Genomic DNA, 25,930 nt, shown 5'->3' with positions numbered 1-25,930 from the left:
ACTATTTGTAAACTTTAAGTTATTATATGAATTAACATTCTAGTGTTAGTGCTAGTAGTGGTACCTTATTTCTTCCAAAAGCACCCTCATCGTTCCAGTCACCCAGACTCACAGCCACAAAATCAGAATCATCCTGGATTTCACGCTCTTTCTCACCCCCACATAATTAGCCAATTGACTGATCCTGCAGTTTCTCCCTCTGCAATATCTCTCACATCCATTCCCTTCTGTCTACTAACAGAGCCTGCTTCAGACCTTCATCACTTCTTACCCAGAATGCTACAGTAGCTTCCTTCTGGCTCATGTCTCTCCTTTCTCCCATCCATCTTCCACCCGGCTACCACAGTGCTAAAACACAGGTGCAATCACGTCCCTCCCCTGCTCAGTAAAGTCTGATGACTCCTTACAACCCTGAGGAGCAAATAGAAATTCCTTTGCTTGGCTTGTAAAGCCCTTCACAGCCTGGCCCCAACCTGCCTTCCAAGTACTTCCTTTCGCAACTTTCACCGTCTAGACCAGCCTTCTTCATGCTTTCTTCATAAATGACACTGTCTCCTTTCTCTGCACCTTCACACAGGCTGCCCTCCCATGCCTAAAAGGTGTTCCTTCCTCCCCTCCACCTGTGCCTGAAATGCACTCAATCCTCGCCTCCATCTCTTAGAATCCTTCATTTTCTTCAAAGCTCAGCTGCCATGGCATCTTCCACCTACACAAATCCTTTCCTGATTCTCTTCAGCAGCAAGTGCACCTCCTAGCCAATTACTTTCTTTTGTGTCTCTTTGTATACATTTTTATCTGTGCATGTTGTTTCACCTCTGTGACATAAGCTCCTTGAGGGTGTACAGTTTTATGTCTGTTTTTGTATCCCCAACACTTCACATAGTTCCCAGAAGATAGTAGAAGCTCAATACATGCTTATTTATTAAGCAATAGGTGTAGGAGTAGCAACAGCATCAGTTTTTCAAAGTGCTTTACATATATTATCTTCTTTGATACTAACAATAGCCCTGTGAAGAGGGTACTAGTATTGTTTCCATTTTATAGATGATATCAGGGAGGCTCAGGGAGGTCAAATGACTTGCCCAGGGTCACATAGTTAATAAGTAACTGAAGAGTAACTCACTCAGATCTTTCTCACTGCACCTCGGCATGTGCTTCTAAAGAAGAAAGAGAGAGAGAAAGGAAGAAAGGAAGGAAGGAAGGAAAGAAAAGGAAGAAAGAAGGAAAGGAAGGGAGAGAGGGAAGAAGGGAGAGAGGAAGGAGAAATAAAAAAGAGAAGAAAGAAGTCATGGAGGAAGGAAGGAAGAAAAAGAATGAAAGAAAGGAAGAAGAAAAAGGAGGAGGGAAGGAAAAAGAAGTAAAGAAAGAAGGAAAGGAAAGTGGAGGGCATGGAGGAAGTAAAAATAATGAAAGAAAGGAAGAAGGGAAGGAAATGATATGATGATATTTTTAGGATTCCTGACATTCTACAATTTTGTTATTTGACCAGGAATTTGGACAAGAAGAATTTTTCCAGGGGAGAGAAGTCGTAACCTCAGAGTTAATGGATTTCTCCAAGGACCGCAACGAGTAGTCGGTCCTAGGTGGGACTAGCTAAGTACATCCCAGTTTCTGACGTGATCTCAGAAGGGTCAGTAGCTGACCTACACAACTCTGAGGTTCAACGTGGTTTTGCTGAAACAGCAGTAATCAAGAATGCCCGCTTTGGCCTTCTGTTCCCAGGCTCTGGCTGAAGAGGGGAGAGCAGCCCAGCTGCGGACCCTGAACACTTGTGCACACAAGGGAGGCTAGGTGGCTGACCACGAACCAGGGCAACACACAATGTGGAGACCACTTAGGCAGAGTGGGAAAGTTCAGAAATGCTGCCATCTCGCGGCCCTTTTAGGCTAGAGCAGGCAGGTGTTTGGGGCAAGAACCAGTGTATCCCACAACCAAGGGGTTTTTGTACATCATGATGTTCTCCTTTCTCTCCCTGCATTTTCCGTGCTGGGACACGGTGAACCTGCCATCCTATGGCGCGGCTTTTTTGTTTGTTTGTTTTGTTTTGTTTGTTCTCTGAAGATGCAGAAGGATTTATTCAGAGGGGCAGCCTAGTGAGCAAGGGAGTTAACTCTCCCTGCCCCCAGCCTCTTAGAAGTTGGAAACAAGAAGGCTGTACAGGCCGAGGATGAATAAGCCAGCTCTGTGTGCAGCCAACCTGTTTTTTTAGATGCGGAGTGCTCCTGGTACAGGAAATATCTGGCTGTTGCTGAAGTGCGGACGTATTTACCCTCAGATGCTGACGCCCAGGCTGAGCAGGGGTTCGATAGTACCACATCATGTAGGTGCTGACATATGCACACAGACATTCCACAGCCCCTGAAAGGCCTGATTGAGCAACAGCCCAGACAACTGCTGCTGCCCCAGAGGCCTCTGGGTAGAACAGCCACTTAGGAAGAGCTAATGTGAATTCCAAGGTGGTGGGGGTGGGGGTGGGGGCACGACCTTTGCATCTTCTCACTTTGAGATGATCCTTTGGAGTCAAAGGTTTCTTATACCCTGGGCTTTAATTATGCCCTCAACCAAGTTCCTTGGTCTGTTGAAGATACAGCTCCAAACAATGACAATAATTTTGTATGGCACTTTAGAAGGTACAAAGTGCTTCCACATGTACTATCTTATTTGACCCACAACACCCTCCAGGGTGAGACCGGTCAATCAAGGCAAACAAGCAAGTCAATCAATCAATCAATCAATCAATCAGAAGACATTTATTAGGCTCATACCATGTGTCTGGTTCTGTGCTAAATGATGGAGGTTACAATGACAAAAGTGATATAAGGTATCTCCCCTCAAAGAGCTAACATTCTAACAGGTCAAATACTATTGTCATCCCCATTTTACAGATGAAGCAATAGGCTCAGAGAAGCTAAGAATCACAGAATGACACAGAGCTGAAAGGAACTTTAGAAATCATCTGCCCTTATTTTACAGAGGACGAAGTGAGAAGGCCTTGCTGAAGGTCACACAGCTAGTAATAATACCTATTAATAGCTAATATTTATACAGTGCTTATGGCAGCTAGGTGCACAGTGGATAGAGCGCTAGGCCAGGAGTCAGGAAGAGCTGAATTCAAATATGACCTCAGATGCTTACTTAGTAAATCTGTGTGACCCTGGGCAACTCACTTTTTGCCTCAGTGTCCTTATCTATAAAATGATCTGGAGAAGGAAACGGCAAACCTCTCCAATATCTTTGCCAAGAAAATCCTGAATGGGGGCAAGAGAGAAGAGTCAGGCACCACTGACACAACTGAGCAACAACAACATATAGTGCTTACTGTGTGCTGGGCACTGTGCTAAGCGCTTTACAGTTTTTATTTCATTTGAGCCTCACAACAACCCTGGGAGGTAGGTGCTATGATTATACCCATTTTACAGAGGAGAAAATGGAGGCAAACAGTGTTAAGTGACTTGCCCAGGGTCACACTGCTAAGAAGTATCTGAGGTCAGGTTTGAACTCAGGGCTTTAGGTAAACTGGGGTGAGGAAAATGTAAGGGGTTGATATGAGAAGCTGTTCCAAACGGTTCCTAGGTTTTATTCCTCTTGGAAGTGATGGGCCACCAAAAGTTGAGAGGGGGGGTTTATGAGACAAATCTCATTGCCTTTAGAGCTATGCCTCAAGATAGTTCTGATCACAGATAATTGGGTTTTGGCCACTGAGAATATGCCTTTCCCTCCGTCCAGGTAGATTCATAACTTCGAGCACAGTGTGGTTTTTCTAAATGTCTGCCTAGCTGATTTGCACTGAGGAAATGTGCTGGGAGCACAGCAAATGGGATTTAGGCTCTTTGTAGCATAAAGAATTTAATGGACTCTATGTCACCATCTGAAGAACACAGAGCCCCACTGTCAGGGATCTCAAGGCCATTAATGTTTCAGTTGTCATTAAATGCCCTTTCCTCAAGTAATCGGACCCTGTGCTCTTTTATTACATGGCATTTGAAATATTTGTTATTCCTTCCTCAAGTCCTTGCAAGAGTCTTTCTGGGCGTTTAATTCCAATCCCTGCTGTCACTCCTAGCTCTGTGGCCTTAGTGAAGTCACTGGCCCTCTCTGAGCTTCATTTTCCTCCCCTGTAAAATGAGAGAAATGGCTAAGTAGGTCTTTAAAGTCCCTTAAAGGTCTAAAGTGTGAGGAATCTTCCATTCTGAAGGCTTTGTTTTCTCTGTCTCTTTGCCCCCTCCCCCTTTCCTCCCTTCCCTTCTCCACTTGTGTACAAGAAGTGGTTATACCTCAGGCTACATCTGCTTCCCAACTGTTTACATAGCTCCCACCCAAACCCAACATTTGATGTAGAAATCTACATGGAGGACTAATTTTTGCTCTAGGCTACTTGTGAAATGACTCGCTACTCATACTAGCTTCTTGGTAGAGAAGACATTGCCGAGGGGAGGGGACCAGAAAGGCATAAACACACATGTACGTGCACATGCTCAGGCTGTATGTAAGTCAGACTTGCTGCTTACTGTCTCCTGACTTCTCCACTTTCCACTGCTGCTGCTCAGGACAACTGAGTCGATGTGACTGAAAGTCTTGAAGACAAAATGCCTGCTTTTAATCCCCTCATGACTGCTCAGGATGGCACTGACCCTGTGCTTTCATTGGTACAGGTCATTCCCAATGAAGGATCTCCCTCTTTCAGCCCTTCTGGTCTCAGACAGTTACCCCAGGGTTGGTAATTGGTTAAGTGACTTGCCAAGAACGATACAGTCAGTAACGTGCCAGAGACAGAATTTGAACCCAGCCAGGCTTTCTTGACTTTGAGACCAACCCTTTATCCGTCAGGCCATACTGTCTCTTTATTCATGTTGACAGATATTTCAAAAATCATTTTAAGGGATGTGGCATGTACAGTGGAGTGGGTGGCAGGCCTGGGAAAGAGGAAAACTGTCTTCTAAAACCAAGCTATGCCACCATTTATCTGTGTGACCTTGGACAAGTCAGCATCTGAATTCAGAGTCTGAATTCCAAATGAAAAGCACCAGTGTTCATATGACCTAAACTACAGTTTGATAGATGAAGAAGCAATAACAACAGATGAGGAAACAACTCCACCCATAAACATAAGAACCACATCTATAAACTCTAAAGATTACTGAACTGTTCTGAAGCTCAAGTTTCTCATCTGTAAAATGGGGTGTTTGAACTAGATGATCTCTAAGTGACTTTCCAGGTCTAAGAATCTCGATTCTATGAAGCCCAGATCCTCTGACTCAAAATGAACCAGTTTATATCTTTCCTTTCACACTTAATCGAAAGCTACTTTTTCTCATTAGATGTATGTGAGCAATAATTTATGAAAAGTCTAGAGTAAGAGGGTTCCAGCTGCCTGTAACTTGCTCTGGGTGTCTCGGGGACATCCTGAATGGCCAGTCACTTCTTCCAACAGGCATAGAATCTCTGACATTCCAGCTCTTTCACTTATAGCCCTTTCACCTCCACAATTAGTTACAATCTCTGCTGCTTTGCTGCTAGCCAGGATCCTCTTTGTCTACTTGGTTTTGCAACTGACAATGGTTTCAAAACAACACCCTCTTACCACCCATACTCCCCTTCTCCTCCCCCCACAAAAAAAAAAACCACTCAAAAGACCCAGAATGGTGTGAAAGTTGCCTCTTATTTAATATTGGCAAGACTATTTGGAGTGAGAATGAAAGTTTCGAAAAAGAAGATATGGTGGCCTTCTGGGGAAAGCACCAGACCAAGGCAAGGGATTTGATTTATAACTCTGAAACACTGTGTGGCCTTGGATTACTCACTTAACCATTATGTGACACAGAACTGGGGCTTAGAAGACCTGCCTCTCCCCCATTGTGCTAATCAGACTCATATGTAACACATGCTTTTGGAAAGTAAGACATTATGAGAATGCTGAGTATTGGGGCAGAGGTAGAGTCAGTTCAACTGAATTCAATTCAATTTAATTCAACAAAGTTGTGTTACTCTCATGCCAAGCAAAAGCAAAATAGTCCCTGATCTCAAGGAATTTATATTCTACTGGCATGACTAGAGACAGGAATAAATACCAAGTTTATAAAAAAAATGATGCAAAGGGATTTTGAGGGGTAACCCCCAGGGAAGGCCTCATCTAGGAGACGGCACCTGAGCTTTGTCTAAAAGAGGAATGTCTAAGAGTTGGACAGGAGAGGAGAACGCATTCCAGGCATGGGAAAATATCTATGTGTAGCCATGGAGACAAGAGATGGATTGCCATATACAGGGAAGAGCCAGCAGGTCAAATTGGAAAACTAGGTAGGAAGACAATTGAAGAGGGCCTCAAATGCCAGGCTGAAGAATTTGAATAGCTTGGGGATCTGGCCTTCGTTACCCATGTTGGTTGGGCCACCAAAGCAAGGACTTGTCCCAGACATTGAGGGTATTACCCAGAAGGAGCCTGAAATAGCAATGACAGATTAGTCCAACACTGCCATTAGCATGTAGTTTGGCTTTATGCAATTCATTTAACTATTCTGTACCTTAACTTCCTTAACTGTGAAATAGGTCTGACAATTCTAGCTATACTTATTTTACAGAGGCATTGCATTCATCAGACGAGAGGATCTGAGTGAAAAGTTTAAAGCCCTAACCAAATGTAAGATGTTGTTACAGCAATAATTAGTTGCAGGGTTAGTCCTTAGCTGAGCACTGGCAAAGAGTCACTGTTTAGTAGCATTATCATTTACATCATATTTAAAGTTTGCAAAGTGCTTTCAGATACTACCTCATTTTGTCTTCACAATAGCACTAAGGTAGGTGCTATTTGTTGTTGTTCAGTGGTTTTAGTTGTGTCTGATTCTTTGTCATCCCAGATGAGGTTTTCTTGGCAGAGCTCCCAAGGACTGATCTACTAAATTGTAGATAGGTTGAGATCTATGTTGACGGAGTGATTTATGGCAGTACTGAGAAAAAATTCGCAGCTTCTTTGTGTATTTACATAATTTTATAATCTTGTTTACTGTGGGCCATATATAGTTAATGCTGCCTCCACCCCCTACATGGGGCATACTACATTAACTGAAAGCAAACAATCTCCAAATCATTGAACTAAACAGAGATTTGTCAGTGGTAGCAAAGGGTAGGCGAAAGGGACCACCAGAAGCAGAAATGTACCACAACACTGGAAGAGGAAGGCCCTGCCCTATGGTACCTCGTTTATTGGCTTGGAGCATCAGAGAGGAAAAGCATGGGGATGATGATCACCATGGAGAGGAAAGTGTACCCTCTTAGATGTTGGGTGTCCTGAAACAAATCCCTGTTTACTCCCTTGCTCCAGGTTCAAGAAGTTCAAAATTTGGTTTTCTTCTTGGAAAAAAAAAAACAACTTGACAAATGAGGTCAATTACCTGCCTCCCTGTCCCTGGGACACCAAGTTAGGTCCCAGTTCTAAATCACCTCAGATGAAGTCGCCAAAGAAACCATCATTCCCTATATCCTTTTCTACCTTGGGTTGCGTTGTTTCAGCATGCTGAGCAGATATCCTTGGACTTTGACCTCCAAGTTTAGAAACCCAAGGTTTGTTGTAGTTTTTTTTAAAAGTCTGACACAGAGTTTTCATAAGTATGGACTGTGTGAGATGGAGCCTGAGAACATTTGGCCAGCCTGATGAAGACCCACGCACAGCTGGAAGGAGGCCTGCCAACTCCTTACCCGTAACACGCTTTTGGTGTTTCCTCCAGACCTAATGTAGAACAGCACCGTTGGTCCCCCTATCTCAGGTGAAGTCTATAAACATTCAAACACAGGCTTCTTGTGCTTGGCGTTCTCATCATGAAAGAGGAGTTTGTTCCTTCCTAGAAGTCCCTGAATAAGTTGCCAGCTGTTTTCAGTTGGGAAGGGAAAAAAAACCCAGAGAGAGGGGGAAAGGGGGAGAGATTGAGTCCTTAAAGACCGATTCTCAAAGTAGAAATCTACCAGATCAGCTGGGGAGACCACCCACAAGCTCGCAGCCCCATCTCTGCTGTCCTGATCCTCCAGCCTTCTGACTCCTCCGAGAGAGGAAAAAAGAGGAGCATTGGGTATAACGACTGTGGAATTCAATGGGATTGAGCTAACTTCCTAACAGAGGAGGTGTCCGAGGAGCCACGTGGCTGAATTCTTCCTCCTCAGAACTGTTGGGGCTGAACACGGTGTCTGTTCCACTCATTTTCTCCTTTACAAGGCTGTAAACTAGTGTTATTTTTTATGTCAATCTTAAATCTAAAACCAAACATCATTTCCCCAACCAGCCCTGCTTGCTCATCATCTCGACTTCTCCATTTTTGACCCCAGCATGTTATTCTCCCAGTCACCAAGGCTTGAAACCTTGAAGTCATTTTGACTCTTTTCTCTCTTCCTCCCCCTTTTCCATCAGTCATCAAGCCCTATCTGTACTATCTCCAGAAAGAATGTCTCTTGTTCCTGTTCCTTCCTTTCCATTCCCCCTAGTTCAAGTTCTCATCATTTTTCATGTCTTGATGATCGCAATGGCCTCCCCACTTCTAGTCTCTCCCCTCTCCAATCCATTCTATGAGTTGCTGACAGATTAATCTTCCTGCTGTGCAGTTTTGATTGCGGCACTCCCCTGATTGCAAATCCTGAATGGCTCCCTTTTGCCTATTAGATAAAGCTTAGACTCCTCACTTTGGCTTTCTGGGAGCATGATAATCCATCTCATACTACCCTCTCACCTACTTCATGTCCCCCACCCTCCAGCCAAACTGCATTACTCACTATTTCCTAGCCATGTCCTCTCCTTTCCCAGCTCTGTGCCCATAGTCAGATGGTCACTTCTATATGAAAGGTACTCTTTCCCATCTCTACCTACCTGAATCTTATACCTAGTTCAAATGCTCCCTCTTCCATGAAGTTATCTTGGCTCTTCCACATCTAAAAGTAATTGCTCTCTCCTCTCAAAGCCCATGGCACTTTGAACCTTTCTTCTGACATTTGTATTATTTTGCATAATAAATATTTGTGTATATGTCATATCTTTCCTACTAGAAGTAAGCTCCTTGAGGAAAAGGACTATATCTTACTAATTTTGGTATTTCACCTAGGGCCAAATACAAAGTCTTGAAGCCTTATTAAAGTTGTTTTGATTATTTTTTTTTTCACCAATTCAATGGGAATCTATGAGCTCTACCTAGTATAGTTCTGGGAGTTGTAAGAGATACAATAAAGTGTAAGACATGGTCCCTGCCTCAAGGAGCTCATAGTCTAGTGAAGGAAGGAGACCACATGCATAGAAAGATAATTCAAAACATATGAGAGGACGTAAGTGCCAAAGGAGCAATTTTGACAATAAGTACTTTAAAAGTTTAGAAGAAGGGAAGCTCAGGGTGGGCTAAAGTAGTCAGAGAAGGCTTCTTGGAGGAAGTGGGAGTTGAACTGGGTTTTGAAATATGAATAGGATGTAGATCGATTGGAAGAAGAGGAGTGGGGAGGGAAGGCATTGTATTTACCTAGGTGCAGCAGTGTGTTGGGGCCAGTTCAACCTTACTTGGGTGATTGTTAAGTTTTCAGTGTGAGCATTTGTATCTTGGAAATCAGCAAACACAACACATCAGGGCTTGATTTAGTATTTTGGTGATTGTGTAAAATTTAGCAAGTAATGGAGAAAATATTAGCAGTGCAGATTCAATTCTAAAATGTCATTTCCCCCCTAGAGAGCCAGTTGTTAAATATTTACCAGCATACCCCTTTATGTAGTTCTCTCTCTCTCCCTCTTCCTCTCTCTCTCTGTCTCTCTATCTCTCTCTGTCCCTCTCTCTCTCTCTGTATATGTGTATGTACATATGTGTGTTGTTTTATTGTCCCAATTAGATTTCAAGCTCCTTAAGGGCAGGGCTCATGACTTACCTCGAACATACACACACACACACACACACACACACACACACATACACACACACACCCCATTCTTTACAATTCTTAGAACAGTTATTTAAATGAGTGAATAAAAAGTTACTTATTAAATGTTTACTACATGCTAATCACTTTGTTTAGTGCTAGGAAGACATAGAAAAAGTAAGACTGTTTCTCCTTTCTAAACAGGGGAGACAACACATGTAACAGAATTCATCTTCAAGAAAAATGGAAAGACCCAGAAATCCTAAGGGTACAATGACAGACAGATGGAAAAACCCAGGAGTCCCTAGAGAATATCAGCAAGTCAGAGGGCAGCACCTTCAGAGACAGAGGGCATAGGGGAATGACAGATAGAAGGCCCCAGAGGACCTCAGATTGTGGCAGGGCAGATTTGCACATGATAGACGCTGATAAAAATGTATTGGTAAGTTCATCATCAAGAGGAGAATGAGGAGATGAAGCCATGTTCATCATTCTGGTTGTAAGTCTATATTGGTGAAGAAATTGCCAAAGGAAAGGGAAGAGAAAAATGATTTCTAGGCATTATTTATCTAAACATAAGCTCACAAGTCCACTCTGAAGGTGAGGAGGGGTTGTATGTCCACATCTTTGAAAGGGTTTTGCAATTAAAGTCTCAGGCTAAATCTATGTTCAAACCGTAAGACACAGTTCTGTTTCACGCTGCAATTCCAAAAAACCAGACTGAATAGTAAAAAGAGATGAGGCATTTTATTCCAGGGGGTGTTATTATGAGGTTCAAATGAGATAATGGATATAAAGCACTTAACAAACCTTGAAGTGATATATAAATGCCAGTTATTTATTATTATTGTTATTAGCCTCCAGTCTGGGGAAAACCAGGCATTCAGTCTCAGGATGATTTCATTCACTGCACTATACTCCCGCTGAGTTCCAGCAATGTTCCTAGAGTAATAGAGGGATGCGAAGGTAAATATTTAACAACCAGACTCTCTAGAAAGTATGTGCACACACACTTTTAAATTTAATCTGCATTATAAACTTTCTTAAGCCTATATACTCAATAAAACAATCATTCAGGTCCTGATTTGTACAGATTGCTGATTATTGAGGTGTAAATACTCACATTGAAAATTTAACAGTCAGCTGGGAAAGCCTGTTAGATTTGGTTCCAACATACCCTTACTTTATTTTACCTGGCCCAGTCCTCCCTGGTGGCCCATGAAGGTATGACCTGGTAGGTGGCTCTGGATGAGAAGTGAGGTTCAACCCTACTATCTCTCGATGGCATCTATTCAGTCAAAGAACAATTGGGGTCCAACCATCTGAGAGCCCTCTGTTTGAGATCCCCTGTAGGCAGTGAGATTCAGGGGCTGACTGATACCTTGAAGGTGAAGGGTTACCTGTGATTACCTCCTGGGGTGAACAGGGTGACCTGGCAACTCCCAGACTCCTTATCTGACCCTCCAGTTTGAGCCTTTGTCATTGTACAGTCATTACTTTTCCAGACCTCCTAAATGTCATCAAGCCTAGAAATTTTACCAGAAGAAGATATGGAAGGTTAGCCATTCCCAGGGTCTTTCCAATTTTGTTTAAATACTTTGTCTCTTATTTGGCCATTGGATATCTGACTCAATCATAGAACTTTTTCAATTAGGATTACAGGGTAAGGAGACACTACAACATCAGCTCACTTCCTGGCTGCTGCTCTGGACCAATGCAAGTTGTTCCCCAATTCTAAACCCATGCTCAAGACCAACCCCCTCCAGGAAGTCTTCCTTAATTCATGCTACCCAGATCCAACCACTTCATGAGTTTTAACAACTCCTGACAATTACAGAGTGACCTCCTGATGTCAGTTGGGACTTATGTATTTTCCTTACATGTGTTTATGCATGTGAATCCAGTCTCCTTCATTAGACATTTTAAGGGCGGAGGCCAGGTCTTCTTTTGTTTTTTCCAACGGGGCTAATTCAGGGTGACAGGAAGAAGGAGGACAGAGGACAAAGGGAAGGCGTAGCCTGTGATAAAGATGCTTGGTAAATGATGTGTACTGATACTTCTTCAGCTCATGTCAGATATCCCACCAGAAGTCATGACTGGGCAGGGCTGTCTCCACCAGAGGCAGGAACATACAATACTTTAAAAGCTCAAGACCCTTTTCTGCCTGAACAAGACTCATAACCCTACCACCCCCTCATGAGTCTTCTTCCTTTTCATGGTGGGCTCTGGATTGCAAACCCAGTCCCTGGGGGAGGATGGCGTGGAGCCATCTTAACTCAGGCAAGGTTGGGCTGGGAATGGTCTAACAGGTAATATAATGCTCCAAAACCTTGTACTGGATCTCAGCCAACATGAGAAGACATGGGTGGCATTTGGATGTTTGGTGCTCATCCAAACAGGAAGGGGGAACCGATGGAGGATATGATATCCTTCTACCAGGGAATGCACAGGCTGTCCTGGGGGAAATGGAAGTGTGTGAAATGTACCCCATGGATCCTCAACAACTCCTGTTCTTCAGAGTGTACCTGTGGGCCTATGTTCATCTGCATGATCCTTTGTAATTCTTTTTCTCTTCTTCTTCTTTTGACAATTTCACAATCAAGCTAGATGATAAGACAGGAAGATGAACATGGCTTTCCCAGCTCACTAAAAACAAAACAAAAACAAAAACAAACAAACAAACAAAAAATAGCAGTATAATACAGACAGAAGAGCTCTGGATCTGGGGACATAGGTTCAAATCCTACTTCTGACTATTACTACTTAGCCTCTCTGGGCCTCTGTAAAATGACGAACTTGGATTAGATGACCTCTGAGGTCTCTACTAAATCTACCATGCCCCAGATGAGGATATCAGAAAGACATCACCTGTCTAAGACATTGTGTCCTAGCGAGAAGATCCCAGCACCTGCAGGATCGAAGGAGACTTGTTCAGAGTTTTGATGTGTTATGCCTCCTGTTGGCCAGTTCTGTGAGCACGGACAAGCCACCGTACCTCTCTCTGTCCTTCAGTGTCCCCCTCCATCAAGTGAGTCTCTCTCAACCCCCTCACCCATCTCATAATGAAGAAAAGGAAAAAAAAAGGAATCAACTTGAAACTCTCTAAACTTCTTGGAGCACTGTTACATAAACTTGAGATATTATTCTTCTAAATTCAAGTGCTGGTTTGGACTATTAGGGAGAGTTTGCTGGGTTGCTTTGAAGTCCGACCTATTTCTTTTGCCAGGAGCTTTTTGGAAACTCTCCTTTTGTCATGGTTTCGCCTTCCCTTTCCCTTTTTTCTCCCTGACTTTAATGTCACCACAAAAGGCCGTGTGGGTGGGAAGTTGTGGTGCGTGGTGTCTATCCCCAATAGGTGCGGCCCTACAGGGCCGAGTGTCTCTTTCCTCTCCCCTGGGGTGTGACAAGGTACACTGGCAGCTTAGATCACATTTTACCTTAGGAAGGAAAAGGACATAGTTTCTTCAGTCTCTCTCATTCAGAGCTGTCTTCTATAGTGTTGGGGGCTGGGGTGGCCTGGGAGAATGTAGTCCTAAGCAGAGGCTCTGACCTTCCTCTCATTCTCAGTTACTAGATAATAAGCTCTATGAGACTCATGGAGAATCACTGATAATCCCCCAAACTACTTATCTGAGAGTTTCCATCGTCTCCCCTAAAACCAACAATGAGCAAAAATGTTATTCCTATCGGGAACACTGGCAGTAATGCAGTGGATAGAGCACTGGGCCTGGAGTATAGGAAAGCTAAATTCAATTCCGGCCTCTGTCAGATACTTCCTAACTCTGTGACCCTGGGTAAGTCACTTTAAACCTCAGTTTCTCTAACTGTAGAATAGAGAAGGGAACATTTATGAATTGACAGCTATGTGCCGGGCATTGCACTAAGTGCTTTACAAGTATTGTAAACTGATCCTCACAACAGTCTTGGGAGGTAGGTGCAATTATTATGCCCATTTTACAATTAAGGGAACTGAGGTAAAAGTGACTTACCCAGGGTTACATGACTAGTGTCTGAGTCCTAATTTGAACTCAGGTCTTCCTGACTGCAGGGCCGCTAATTTAACTACTTCATCTGTGTGAATCAAATGAGATTATTTCCCACAGGGCCTGGCACATAGTAAATGTTTGCTTGCTTCATTCCTGATAAAATAATGAATAGAGGTCAACTGAGACAATAGCAAAAAGGATCCTCCTGAGGAGTTAGGAAATCCTGAGTTGTGGGATCATAAAAGGGTAGAGCTGGGAAGGTCCTTTGAGTTTACCCCTCTAATTCCCTCATTTTACAGATGAAGAAACTGAGGCTTATTAGGTAAAATGTGACCCATACAATCACTATATCTTGTTACATCCTAGGGAAAATGAAATATGGCCCTCACTGTAGGCAGGACTGCAGTGGCCAGACCCTCAGGTCAATGCCCTTTCTACTAAAGGACTTACCTCTCTGTGAGAATAATATATGTAAAATAACTTGCAGACCCATGTAAAGTTAATGATTCCACATTAACAATACTAATAAGACTTGTCAGCCATTTCACTGAAGTCAGTGAGTCAATAAAAATTTATTAAGCATCTACTCTGCGTTAGACACTGAGCTAAGAAGCTGAGGCTACAAAGAAAGGTAAAAGGTAGCTCCAGCCCATGAGGAGCTCACAATCTCCATTTATTGGATGTAGGCTTTCTCTGGAGCAGTTTTGAAAAGATAGAAGGAGAGTACTAGATAGCCCTGAGAACCCAAGATGGCAGAGAGAGCAAAACCAAAGGAGAACATGGGGGATGATGAAACCAAACTCTGCCAACTTCGTAACTTTGTTAAGGGCTGGTCTGGGTTGTATCTATCTTATTCCAGTTGGGATGATCTTTATGCAGAAGGCTATACACCGAGGAGAGGTTTCACCAGGGAATAGTTGGCCTAGGGAAAAGTCAGTGAAACCTATGTTACACTGAGATACATTAGTAAACTGAAGTTTTCAATGAAGGAATATGAAGGAGGAATTTGAAAATGTAACACTTGCAAATTTCTCACTTTTTAATGTTGACATAGACACATCCTTCAAACGCCAAGGGGACAGGCATTCACACATTTACAATGGGGTATTGCCTTCTGGTGGCCTTCCCTCCTGGGCAGTCATATTGAAGGACCACAGCACTGCAAGGTTATTTTAGTAACAATTCTAAGACTACAGAGAGGTAAAGTGTAAGTGGGGAAAATCAGGTGAAAGATACTGATTGTTCGTAATAGTTCCTTTTGATTCCATTCTATTTTAGCCTGCTTTCTTTCCTTCCTTCCTTCTGTCCTTCCTTTCTTCCTTCTTTCCTTCCTTCTTTTTTTCCTTCCTTTTTATCTCTTTCTTCTTTTTTCCTGCCTTGTGCTCTCTGATTTCTTCTCCTTTCTCTCTCCTTCCTTCCTCCCTTCCTTCCTCCATTTTCTCTTCCTCCCCTTTTCTCTCTTCCTTCTTTTCTCCCTTCTTGTGCTTTCTACTTTTTTCCTCTTTCTCTCCCTTCTTCTTTCCTTCCTTCTTTCCTTTCTTCCTTCCTTTTTTCCTTCCTTCCTTTTTCTCTCTTCCTTCTTTTTTTCCTGCCTTATGCTCTCTGATTTCTTCTCCTTTCTCCCTCCTACTTTCCCTCCTTCTTCCTTCCTTCCTCCATTTTCTCTTCCTCCCCTTCTCTCTCTTCCTTCTTTTCTCCCTTCTTGTACTTTCTACTTTTTTCTCCTTTCTCTCCCTTCTTCCTTCCTTCTTTCATTTTTCTCTCTTCTTTCTTTTCTCCTGTCTTGTGCTCTCTGATTTCTTTTCCTTTCTTCCTCCCTTTTCCCCTCATCTTTCCTCTTTTCCTTCCTTCTTTCCTTCTTTCCTTCCTTCTTTCTCTCTTTCCCTCTTTCCAAATATATTTATTCTTCTAGCTGTCTAAATGTCTCAATTGTATCATGTCAGGACTGATTTAGTACTTTGTACTAGGTGCGGCTGGTTTGATTATTCAATCAAAAAATTAAACCCATCTGCCACAAACTGAAAACAGACTTAGCCCTAAAAAGAACAATAAATATTGATGACTTGAGGCATGATTGGCTTTTATGATGTTTGATGACAACTGGTATCAGTTACAGAACTTACAGCATAAAAACAACAAAAACTCAGGCAGGGGTGTTGCAGGTCATCAGACATTATTAATTGTCACAATAAATATATTTACCCCTTGTCTCCAAATCAAATGCCTAAACATTTCAAGGAGATTGAGGAGCAATATGAGGGCAGTAGGGGATGGGGGAGAGGAGGGAATTCTATAGGCTTTATGGGGAAAGGTTGTATATGGCAACTGTTTGCTGCTTCCAAGTCAGGAGCACTATTATTTATGCTTTCTTTGGATCTAATTAATGCCAGTGAAATATTTCTGGGAATCCCTATCTTTTTCTCCCCGGGTCCTAGTTGGATTCACCACTGAGAAGCCTCCTATAAGAACTCCTTTTTCTGTTTAGTGGATTTCTTGGCAAGGTTGAGCTGATCTCCTCTATCTCTCTCTGACTCAAGAGAGCACCTGGACAATGCCCTAGCTTTGGAAAGAGCAAGGCTTGTTAAAGGGCAAGGAGGGCTGGGAGTTGACTAGTAGGTGAAAACATTTTGTCTCACTTGTTTATTTTTGTGAACTCAGCTATGGAATCAGGACGTCTGGCTTTGAGACTCAAAGCAAATAAACTGAGGGCCGCACTTGAACCCTGTGAGCATCTATTTGTACTCACTTAAGTATAAATAGCATTTTAAAAGTACTTCTTGCCAAAACATCTATTCATTTCTATTCTGAGATCATGCAATCCTAAGGGAAGCTAAGAGTGGTAGAAATATCTATTGCTGCTTTTAATTGTATTTTTAGCATTTATGGGGCTCATTCTCTCCTTACATAAACTGCTGCTGGGGACTCGTTTTGATGTAGTGGGTAGGAGCATGCATTCTCCCAATCTCTCCAGCATTATTTAGTACATTTATGACCCAAAAGGGTTAATAGAGCTTCCAGCAACTTATTCTCTGGAAGACCTATAGTGGTCACATTATAGAACCAGGCAAAATATATGGCTTCTCATATGCTGCTTGGGTGGAAGAGAAATCTCAGGGGAAATATGGATGGCTCATTGGGGATGGGATTTCAGTTATCAAGACACGGAATCAAGACACTGAATTCAGCAGCCTGAGGACACAGTCACTTTGTGGAGACATGTCAAAAGAGAGAGAGGGCTTCATAGAAGAAAGGGGATCCAGGGAGGGATTTGAAAGTATAATTGTCCATAGGGTTACCAGACTGAAGGTGTGATGTGGGGAGGGAAGGTTGTCCAGAGGTAGACGTAACAGTGTTGGAGTAAGGAACAAAAAAGGCTGAGGTATGGGTGGAACAGGACAAAAGAAAGGAGGTGGTTTGTAGAGAAAAATTCAGGCTGGGACCAAATGTTGTAAGTCCTTGGACAAGAGCAATTGCAAACCAAACACAAGGTTTATTAGGTTTTGTGGACAACACAGCCTGTGTTCAGGTTTACAAAATTTGCAGTGTTTTTCTCTTGGTGCTCTTCTTTGTGTGGTTAAAGATTGGAACGAAATTGGGATTCTTAAAAGGTCTCAAATCCAGGTTCAGACAAGCTATCTGAAACCCAAACCCTTATCCAAATGATCTTAGTCACCCCAAGTCTAGGAGAAAAAAATCTGGCAGGAATTTCCCCGGAATGGACTTCCTTGTGATTTGTCCAACAATTCCTTCCAACGGCCAAACCAGAAATACCACAGAAACAGAGGTATTTGGCAGGAGGGCCGATATTCTGGGTCTAGCCCTGGGCTGTAAGGGCAAACAGCAGTGAGAAATGAACTGATGTCTTCTCCAAAGTTAGCTCAGTCCTTGCTGATGGTGGGTTGAGGGGAAAGATGGTGGTGATGGTGGGACTCTTGTGAGGGTCCCAGAATTTACCACAACTAGCTTTTCTACCCTAATTAGGAGCAGATATGGAAGGAGAAAGTCTACAAAACTGATGAGTGCTTAAAAACTGGCCTCCCCTCACCTAATCAGAAAAACCAGAGTCTTTTTAGTTTGGGGGAACTGAGTTCTGCTTCCTAGATGTATGACATTGGCCAAGCTTCTTCCCCGCCTCCCACCCCCTCCCCCTTGTCTCAATTTTCTCACCTATAAAAGGAGGACATTGGACTAACCTGTCTTGAAGTGCCTTCTAGCTTTGATAGTCTAAGATTCTATTTTTAAGTGAGGTAAGGGAACTAGGGTTTTTCTCTAAGGAATTTTAAAAAATCAACATGTTTTCTTTTCTTCGTCAGATCTGTGGTTGAATTGCTTAAAATATTTTCTTTAAAGTAAGCATGGTTTGTGTAGTGGTAAGCCCCTCTCTCCCCCTGCATTGTCTGTGTGTGGGGGGGGTGTAAAAAGACAGTTTGGGGCAAGGGGAGAGGTGTGTATACACATACACATACATATATGTATGTGCGCCTATATTACACCTATATACATATATATCAACTTCTATTTGTCAAAGTAGGAATGCGTACCAGTTATTCCAGGAGACAATAAAAACATAAAAAAGCATATACAGTGCATAAAAAATTCAGGCATTCTGAAGCAATGTGGGACACACTTGGTTGTGTTACTTATTTGCATGCCTGTACCCAGAACGCAGCCCAGCTCTCAGCTATTTCAGAGTAGCTCTGGTGTCTGTGCTCTGGGGAACAACGTGAAAGGTTCAGGTGTGTTTGTGGGGGGAGGGAAGGAAGGGCTTTGTGTGGGTTTTAACAAACCAGTGGAAAACAAGGCAGGAGCCTGGTGGAGGACTTCTCCCATCCACGGTGATTAGCAACCAGCCCTTTAGGGCTTAATCACAGAGGCTTCTCTGAGCTCTGTGTGTGTGTGTGTGTGTGTGTGTGTGTGTGTGTGTGTGTGTGTGTGTGTGTGTGTGTGTGCATTTCTTGGTTGTTTTATTATTTTGCTTTATTTTTGCCTTTCCCCAGATACACTGAAGCAATAAATGCATGCTGTGCAGGGAAGAGAAAGAGGAGGCAACCTTTAGAAGTCCTGACTGACTGTGCCGGTCTCCAGGCTGCCTGCAATGGAAAATTTTTGAGAAGCATTTATTTTCTGACACTCTGTCCTCACCTGAAGGCATGTTGGCCTTTTCCATGCCTGAGCGTCAACCCAAGGTTTAGATATTGGTGAACATGAAAGGTCGACCGAAGACTGCTTGCTGACTTGGGCAGCTACACTTTGACATTAGTGGCAAAATGGCCCCACACAGGGCCGCAGTGGAACTCTTCCTACCTGAGAGCTTTTCTCTGTGCCCTGCCCCCCAGAGAGAGGCCTCTTGTTACAATGATTGCTGTCTTACTTTTGAGCAGCTGAAAGAGTAGGAGCAAGAGTGAAAAAACATGAATTTGACTCCTCCATCCATCCCAAGCTTGATGTGTGACTCCATGAACCTCATTTTCTCCATCTGTAAAATGTCTCACCTGTTACAACTTTGAGTGATGAAACATGTCTTTCTCAGATATGTAACTCAGGATGAATGGATGAATAAATGAATGAATAAAAAAAGCATTTAAGGTCATCAATAAACATTTATTAAGGCCTACCATGTGCCTGACTCCTGTTTGACATGGGGAATACAATACAAAGGTAAGATAATCTAATCAATCAATAAACATTTCTTAAGTTTCTACTATGTGCCTGACCTGTGCTAGACACAAGGAATACAATACAAAAGTGAGACAATCCCTACTTTCAGTGAGCTTACATTCTACTGAAGGGGTCAACACATGTAGGGAAGTGACAGTAGGAATAATAGCTCCCATTCAGAAAATGCTTTATGGTTACAAAAGGTTCTCACAGAAAGAGGCAGTTTGCCTTGGTGTAAAAAACAGTGTATTTGGAGTTAGAAACCCTGGTTTTATTCCTTGATATCTTTGTGACCTAGGGTAAGTCACTTATCCTCTCTAGACCTTGTTTTCTTCATCTGTTTAAAAAAAAAGATTCTGACTAGTTGCTGAACTCCTTTACTAGTCCTAGATCATATGATCTTGGAATCTTTACCAGAACCTTATAGCGAAAGTATTTTTGGCCCTATTTTACAGATGAGCAAACTGAGGCACAGAGTGGTCGACTTGCTTAGGGTCAGACAGAGTTAGTAAGTGGCAGGAATGACATCATCCCTCAGATATTTTGATCCTTAGTCTAGTGCCTCTCTGTATGATAGGTGAGGGGCTCTGGGTGCTGACAAAGAGAGGTACTAGAGAAATTACAGCTAGTCTTCCATGTTATTCTATCAAATGAGATAGTATTCATAAAGTGCTTAGCTCTTTCTATCAAATTATTTATTCTATCAAATGAGATAATATTCATAAAGTGCTTAGCACAGTGTCTGGCACATGATAGGTACTTTATAAATGCTTGAACTGGCCTTCTAAACCATTTGGGCATTTCCAGCAAAATTTTGGAAATGCTGAAATTTTTTTGGTTGTATTTTGTTGTTTTTTTGTTATTTTTAGCTGCCAAATCCTTGATCCTGTAAAGCAGTGATGTCAAAATCAAATGGGGAGAGAGAAAAGGCACTAAACCATACATAGGGATCCCTGTAGATGCCATATTGACTTAGAAAAACACATATTAACATTATCTATGTTTAACTGTATTTTTATTTATTTTGTCAAATATTTCCCAATTGCATTTTAATTCGGTTCTGAGGCCTGCCTAAAGAATGTTGCTCAGCCCATTTATTTGACACCTATGCAGTAAAGGAAACCTTAAAACCATTTAGTTCAGCAATAAGAAGATTGGGCAGTAGAAAAAGAATTCTTCTGTGTGGATATATTTCAGCCCTGGTTACTCAACACCCAAATCAACAGTTCATTCAGAGAATTTTGTGGAAAAAAAAATAAAATCCAGTAGTCTGACTGGCTGGCATTGTGTACACAAAATAACTGGTTGATTTGTCAACGGTTTTCATTTCAAATTTTTCATTTTCCAATGAGTTGCTTTGGTGAGATGCTGTCACAGCCATCCACCTTGATTTCCTTTGAGGGAATTGTGGGAAGGGGCATGGGATCGTGGGATCTTTAAGCTCTCTCAGCTTTTCCAACACCTGTTACTGCTCTAACAGTCTGGATACTCTGGCCTTTTGCTGAACTTCCCTTCACTTCCAAAGACTCTATGTCCATCTTTTGGGTTTTTGGCAAATTTGGGGAAAAAACAGTCTTTCCCAGACTAGAACCTTGTTGTGTCTAAATTGGGCCAGAAGTAACATATTTAGCGTCAAAGGCTAACCACTGTTTGGCTTGTGAAGCCACTCCTGTTATATTTGGATGCCAACAAAAGCCCATTTTCCCCAAGTAGGGTATAAATACGTTTACTTATTGATTCCCACATTCACCTCTGTGTCCCAGTCTGTCTCACCACACCTTGGAAGTGTTAGATTTTGGTATAGGCCTTAAAAAGAAATGGTCAGGTAGCATGAGCCCCTAATTTCAGCTTTGTAGGGGAAATAAGTCAACAGGTGAACTGAGTCAGATATTAATAGAAGTAGTCAGGGCAACAGTTTTAAATCCCTTTTCAACCAGCTAAGTTTCAGTTGTAGATCTGTTGTTTCCTTGCTGCTGAAATGATGCTACACAAAATATAAATCAGGAATTCAGGGACAGAGGAAACAAAAGAGAAATCACCAGGTTGTTTTCATCAACCACTTTCAAATTTGTGAGTATACAAGGAATGTGATTTTGTAGGAGAATTTCCAGTATAAAAATTTCACTATCCTCTGGGGAAATAATCCCTCCATCACCTAGGAGATAAAAATTAATGATGATAATAATCATAAATCACATTTGTAGAATACTTTAGGATTTGCAAAGTGCATTAAATATTTTCTCTCTTTTGATCCTCACTGCCACCCTGTAAAATAGATGTTATTATTTTCCCTGTTTATAGAAGAATGAACTGAGGCTGACAGATTGTGACTTACACAGCTAGTAAAAGTTAGAAGCAGGATTCTAACTCAGCTCCTCCTAACTTTAAGTCTGACACTATGTAAGTACTAGAGAGTTGCCTGAACTATATATAGGTTACAGGATTTGCCCAGATTCAGTGTCAGAACCAAGATTTGAACCCAGGTTTTCCTAGCCCCAAATATATCACTCCATCCATTATTCCACATTGAAAAAGTTTCTCTCTCTCTCTCTCTTTTTTCTCTCTCTCTCTCAATGTGATAGAGGAGAAAGACTATTTTTAAAAATATTTTTGGAGTAACTTTATTTTAAAAATTTTAATAGTATTTTATTTTTTCCCAAAATACATGTTAAGAAAAAAATTTTAGCATTCATTTTTCAAGATTTTGAGTTCCAAATTTTTCTCTTTTCCTCCCTCCCTCCTTCTCTTCTGAAAATGGTAGGCAGTTTGGTATAAGTTTATACATGTGCTATCATGTAAAATCTATTTCCCATATTCATCACATTTGTGGAAGGAGAAACAGATCAAAAGGAAATAAAACCATGAGAAAGAATAAAATAAGTGAAAAAATATGCTTCAATCTGCATTCTGAGTTCATCAGTTCTTTATATGGATGTGTATAGCATTTCCCTTTGCGAGTCCTTTGTACTTGTCTTGGATCATTGTGTTGCTGAGAAGAGCTGTGTCATACATAGTTGATCACCGCATGATGTCACTGATATTGTATACAATGTTTTCCTGGTTCTGCTCATTTCACTTTGCATCAGTTTGTACAAGTCTTTCCAGGTTTTTCTGAAATCTGCCTGTTCATTTTTTATTGCATAATAGGATTCCATTCCATTCATATTCCACAGCTTGTTCAGCCATTCACCAATAGATGGGCTTCCTCTCAATTTCCAATATTTTGCCACCACAGAAAGAGCTGCTATAAATTATTTTGCACATGTAGGTCCCTTTCCCTTTTTTATGATTTCTTTGGGATACAGATTTAGTAGTGGTATTGCTGGATCAAAGGGTATGCACAGTATGGTTGATCTTTGGGCATAGTTCCAAATTGCTCTCCAGAGTGGTTAGATCAGTTCACAACTCTATCAACAGTGTATTAGTGACCCAATTTTCCCACATCCTCTCCAACATCTATCATTTTTCTTTTTTGTCATATTAGCCAATCTGATTGGTGTGAGGAGGAATTTCAGAGTTGTTTTAATTTGTATTTCTCTAATCAAAAGTGATTTAGAGCACTTCTTCATATGCCTATAGATAGTTTTGATGTCTGCATCTGAAAACTGTCTGTTCATATCCTTTGACAATTTATCAATTGAAGAATGGCTTGTACTCTCATAAATTTGACTGAGTTTTCTATATATTTGAGAAATAAGGCCTTTATCAGAGACATTTGCTGTAAAGATTGTTTCCTAGCTTTCTGCTTTCCTTCTGATCTTGGTTGCACTGGTTTTGTTTATACAAAAGCTTTGCAGTTTAATATGATCAAAATTATTCATTCTATATTTCATAATGCTTTCTATCTCTTGTTTGGTCATGAATTCTTCCCCTCCCCATAGATCTGACAGGTAGACTGTTGCTTGCTCTTCTAATTTGATTGCTTCCTTATTAGGTATATTTTTGCTTTTACTTTGTCTAAGATCAGGATTGCTACCCCTGCTTTTTTTTTTTTTTTAACTTCAGCTGAAGCATAATATATTCTGCTCCAGCCCCTTACCTTTACTCTGTATGAGTCTCTCTGCTTCAAGTGTGTTTCTTGTAAGCAACATAATGTAGGATTCTGGTTTTTGATCTACTTTGATATCCTTTTCCATTTTATGGGAGAGTTCATCCCATTCACATTCATGGTTATAATTGCTACCTGTATATTTCTCTCCCTCTTATTCTCCCTCCTGTTTGTCCTCTCTCTCCTTTCACCCTTTCCCACTTCACCAGTGTTTTGCTTTTGTCTACCACTTCCCCTGATTTTCCCTCCCTTATGTCAGCCCCCCCCCCCCTTACTTAATCTTCTTTCTTCCTACTTCCCTGTTGGGTAACATAGATTTCTATACTCTACATTCCACTGATTATGGATATTATTACCTCTTGGAGCCAATACTGATGAGAGTAAGGTTCAAGCAATGTAATAGGTCTTTCTCACCTCTTCATGTGAGATAATTTACCCCATTCTACCTCTTCCTTCCTTCTGCACTTTGTACTCAACTTTTGAGGAGAGAGGCTATTTAACATGGAGTTCAAAATGTGGTTTCAAGCCCTACCTCTCCCATTTTATTAGCTATTTGATCTTGGAAAAATCTCTAAATCTTTCTGTTTCTTCATCTTTAAAACAGGGGCAAAAATAATGTTTATAATGCCTCACTCCCAAAATTATGTGAAAAATCAATGAATACATCCAATGCTTTGTAAATATATAGCTCTAGACTAAATGTAAATTGGTAGGCTTCTTCTATTTACTATTATGAGAGATTTCCCTATCCCTAAATAATATGGCAGGTCAAGTCTTGTGAAATAGCAGAAAGACGGCCCAGAAAAGACATGGAACTAAGTATATTGCTAGATTCATGGGGTGTAGGTGAAGTGGATGGTGTGTACAGGAGAAAAATAGAAGGTTGGTTACTGTAGGGAAGTCAATACGATGGAGTTGGGTCCAAAGTTCAGGAGATGAGGGGAGAAAATAGTAGAAAAAGGCAGACATGGTTCTCCATGCAGTTCCACTTAGTGAGGAGATAACAAGAAGCTTTAAAATAGGCAAACTATGTAGGTTTCCTTCTCCAAGGAGCTCAGCATAGAGAGATAGCAGACCTCAATAAGGCAGGGTGGGAGCAGCATTCCAGAGTTCTGTACAGATGTGTGCACTACAACAGGGTTAGGGCCATTGATCCTAGGACAGGGCAGTCTGTGCTCTCTCCCTCTCCCTCTCCCTCTCCCTCTCTCATTTTATGTAGCTAGGTAAGGACAAGTGTATGTTGTCAGCCAGCAAGAGGCAAGGCTCAACAAGTACCTGTGTAGCTAAGGATTAGAACATAGGCTGGGTCCCTTGGGAAGGACCAACATTTCTAATGCAACACTCTCTCAAGGGGAACTTTTCAAATGCTTGAGAAACACTAGGGATAGAGCTCTGTTTTATTTGAAATGTGGCCCTCTTCTAACCAGGCAAATTCCTAGGTTAACAAAGGATTGAATGCAATTTCCAAGGATGTTCTGATATCAACTATGATGTCTCTAGGAAGGAAACTAAGTGAGTGACAGTGGTGGTTACTTTTTCCTGACCTCTATTCTCTGCTATCAAAGTATAAGACAGCCTTATAGTTCCCCCAAGAAAAGGCTTTCAGGACCTCTGATCCTACTCCTATTCTATGCAGATTCCTAACTCTCTATATAATATTTAGATTCTTCTAAAGTTCCTAGAGAAAGGCAGTATTGGTAGAGAGACTGTTTCCTTACTGGGAGTTCCTCTGCTCATAGCAAAGTGCTTGGCACATAGTAGATACTTAATAAATACTTGTTGATTATTGATTTATATAAAAGAAATCACAGGAGAACCACCCACCTTCATTCCCAACCTCCCACTACTCCCCAAAGTGTCACCTAGACAAAGGCTCTGTATTCCCCTTTGGCTGCCTAAACAATACCAAAACTATATAGGAACGTAAGAGTTGCCACCTTGGTTCAGATACAGGATCCATGTTTAGGTCAGGGTTCTATTGCCAACAGCAACTCCAAGGGACATGCTATGGAAAAGTCAGGTAATTATCTTCTGATCTCACTTTTAAAGATTAGATCTATCCCAGTTTCTCTTAATGGACATTTACGGCTCAATTATTCATAATTGTTTCCAAACTCTTTCTGAATCCAATTCTACTTCTTGCCAAGACCATTTCTTTAGGCAGTTGGTTCCATAAATTCATTGTTTCAAGTAGGACTTTCCCTAGTTTTTTTTCTTGATGTCTATATAACATTAAACAACTGACTTGAGTGATAGGCTCCCTTCCCCCTTTCCCCCCAAGTAACTGCCTTTTTCTCCACTGGATGGATGAATTTAATGGGGTGTGTGTGTGTGTGTGTGTGTGTGTGTGTGTGTGTGTGTGTGTGTG

This window comes from Vombatus ursinus, unplaced genomic scaffold (genome assembly GCF_900497805.2).
Source record: "Vombatus ursinus unplaced genomic scaffold, bare-nosed wombat genome assembly UNPS02009205.1, whole genome shotgun sequence".
Taxonomy (NCBI): Eukaryota; Metazoa; Chordata; class Mammalia; order Diprotodontia; family Vombatidae; genus Vombatus; species Vombatus ursinus.
Note: the sequence above shows the minus strand (reverse complement) of the source record.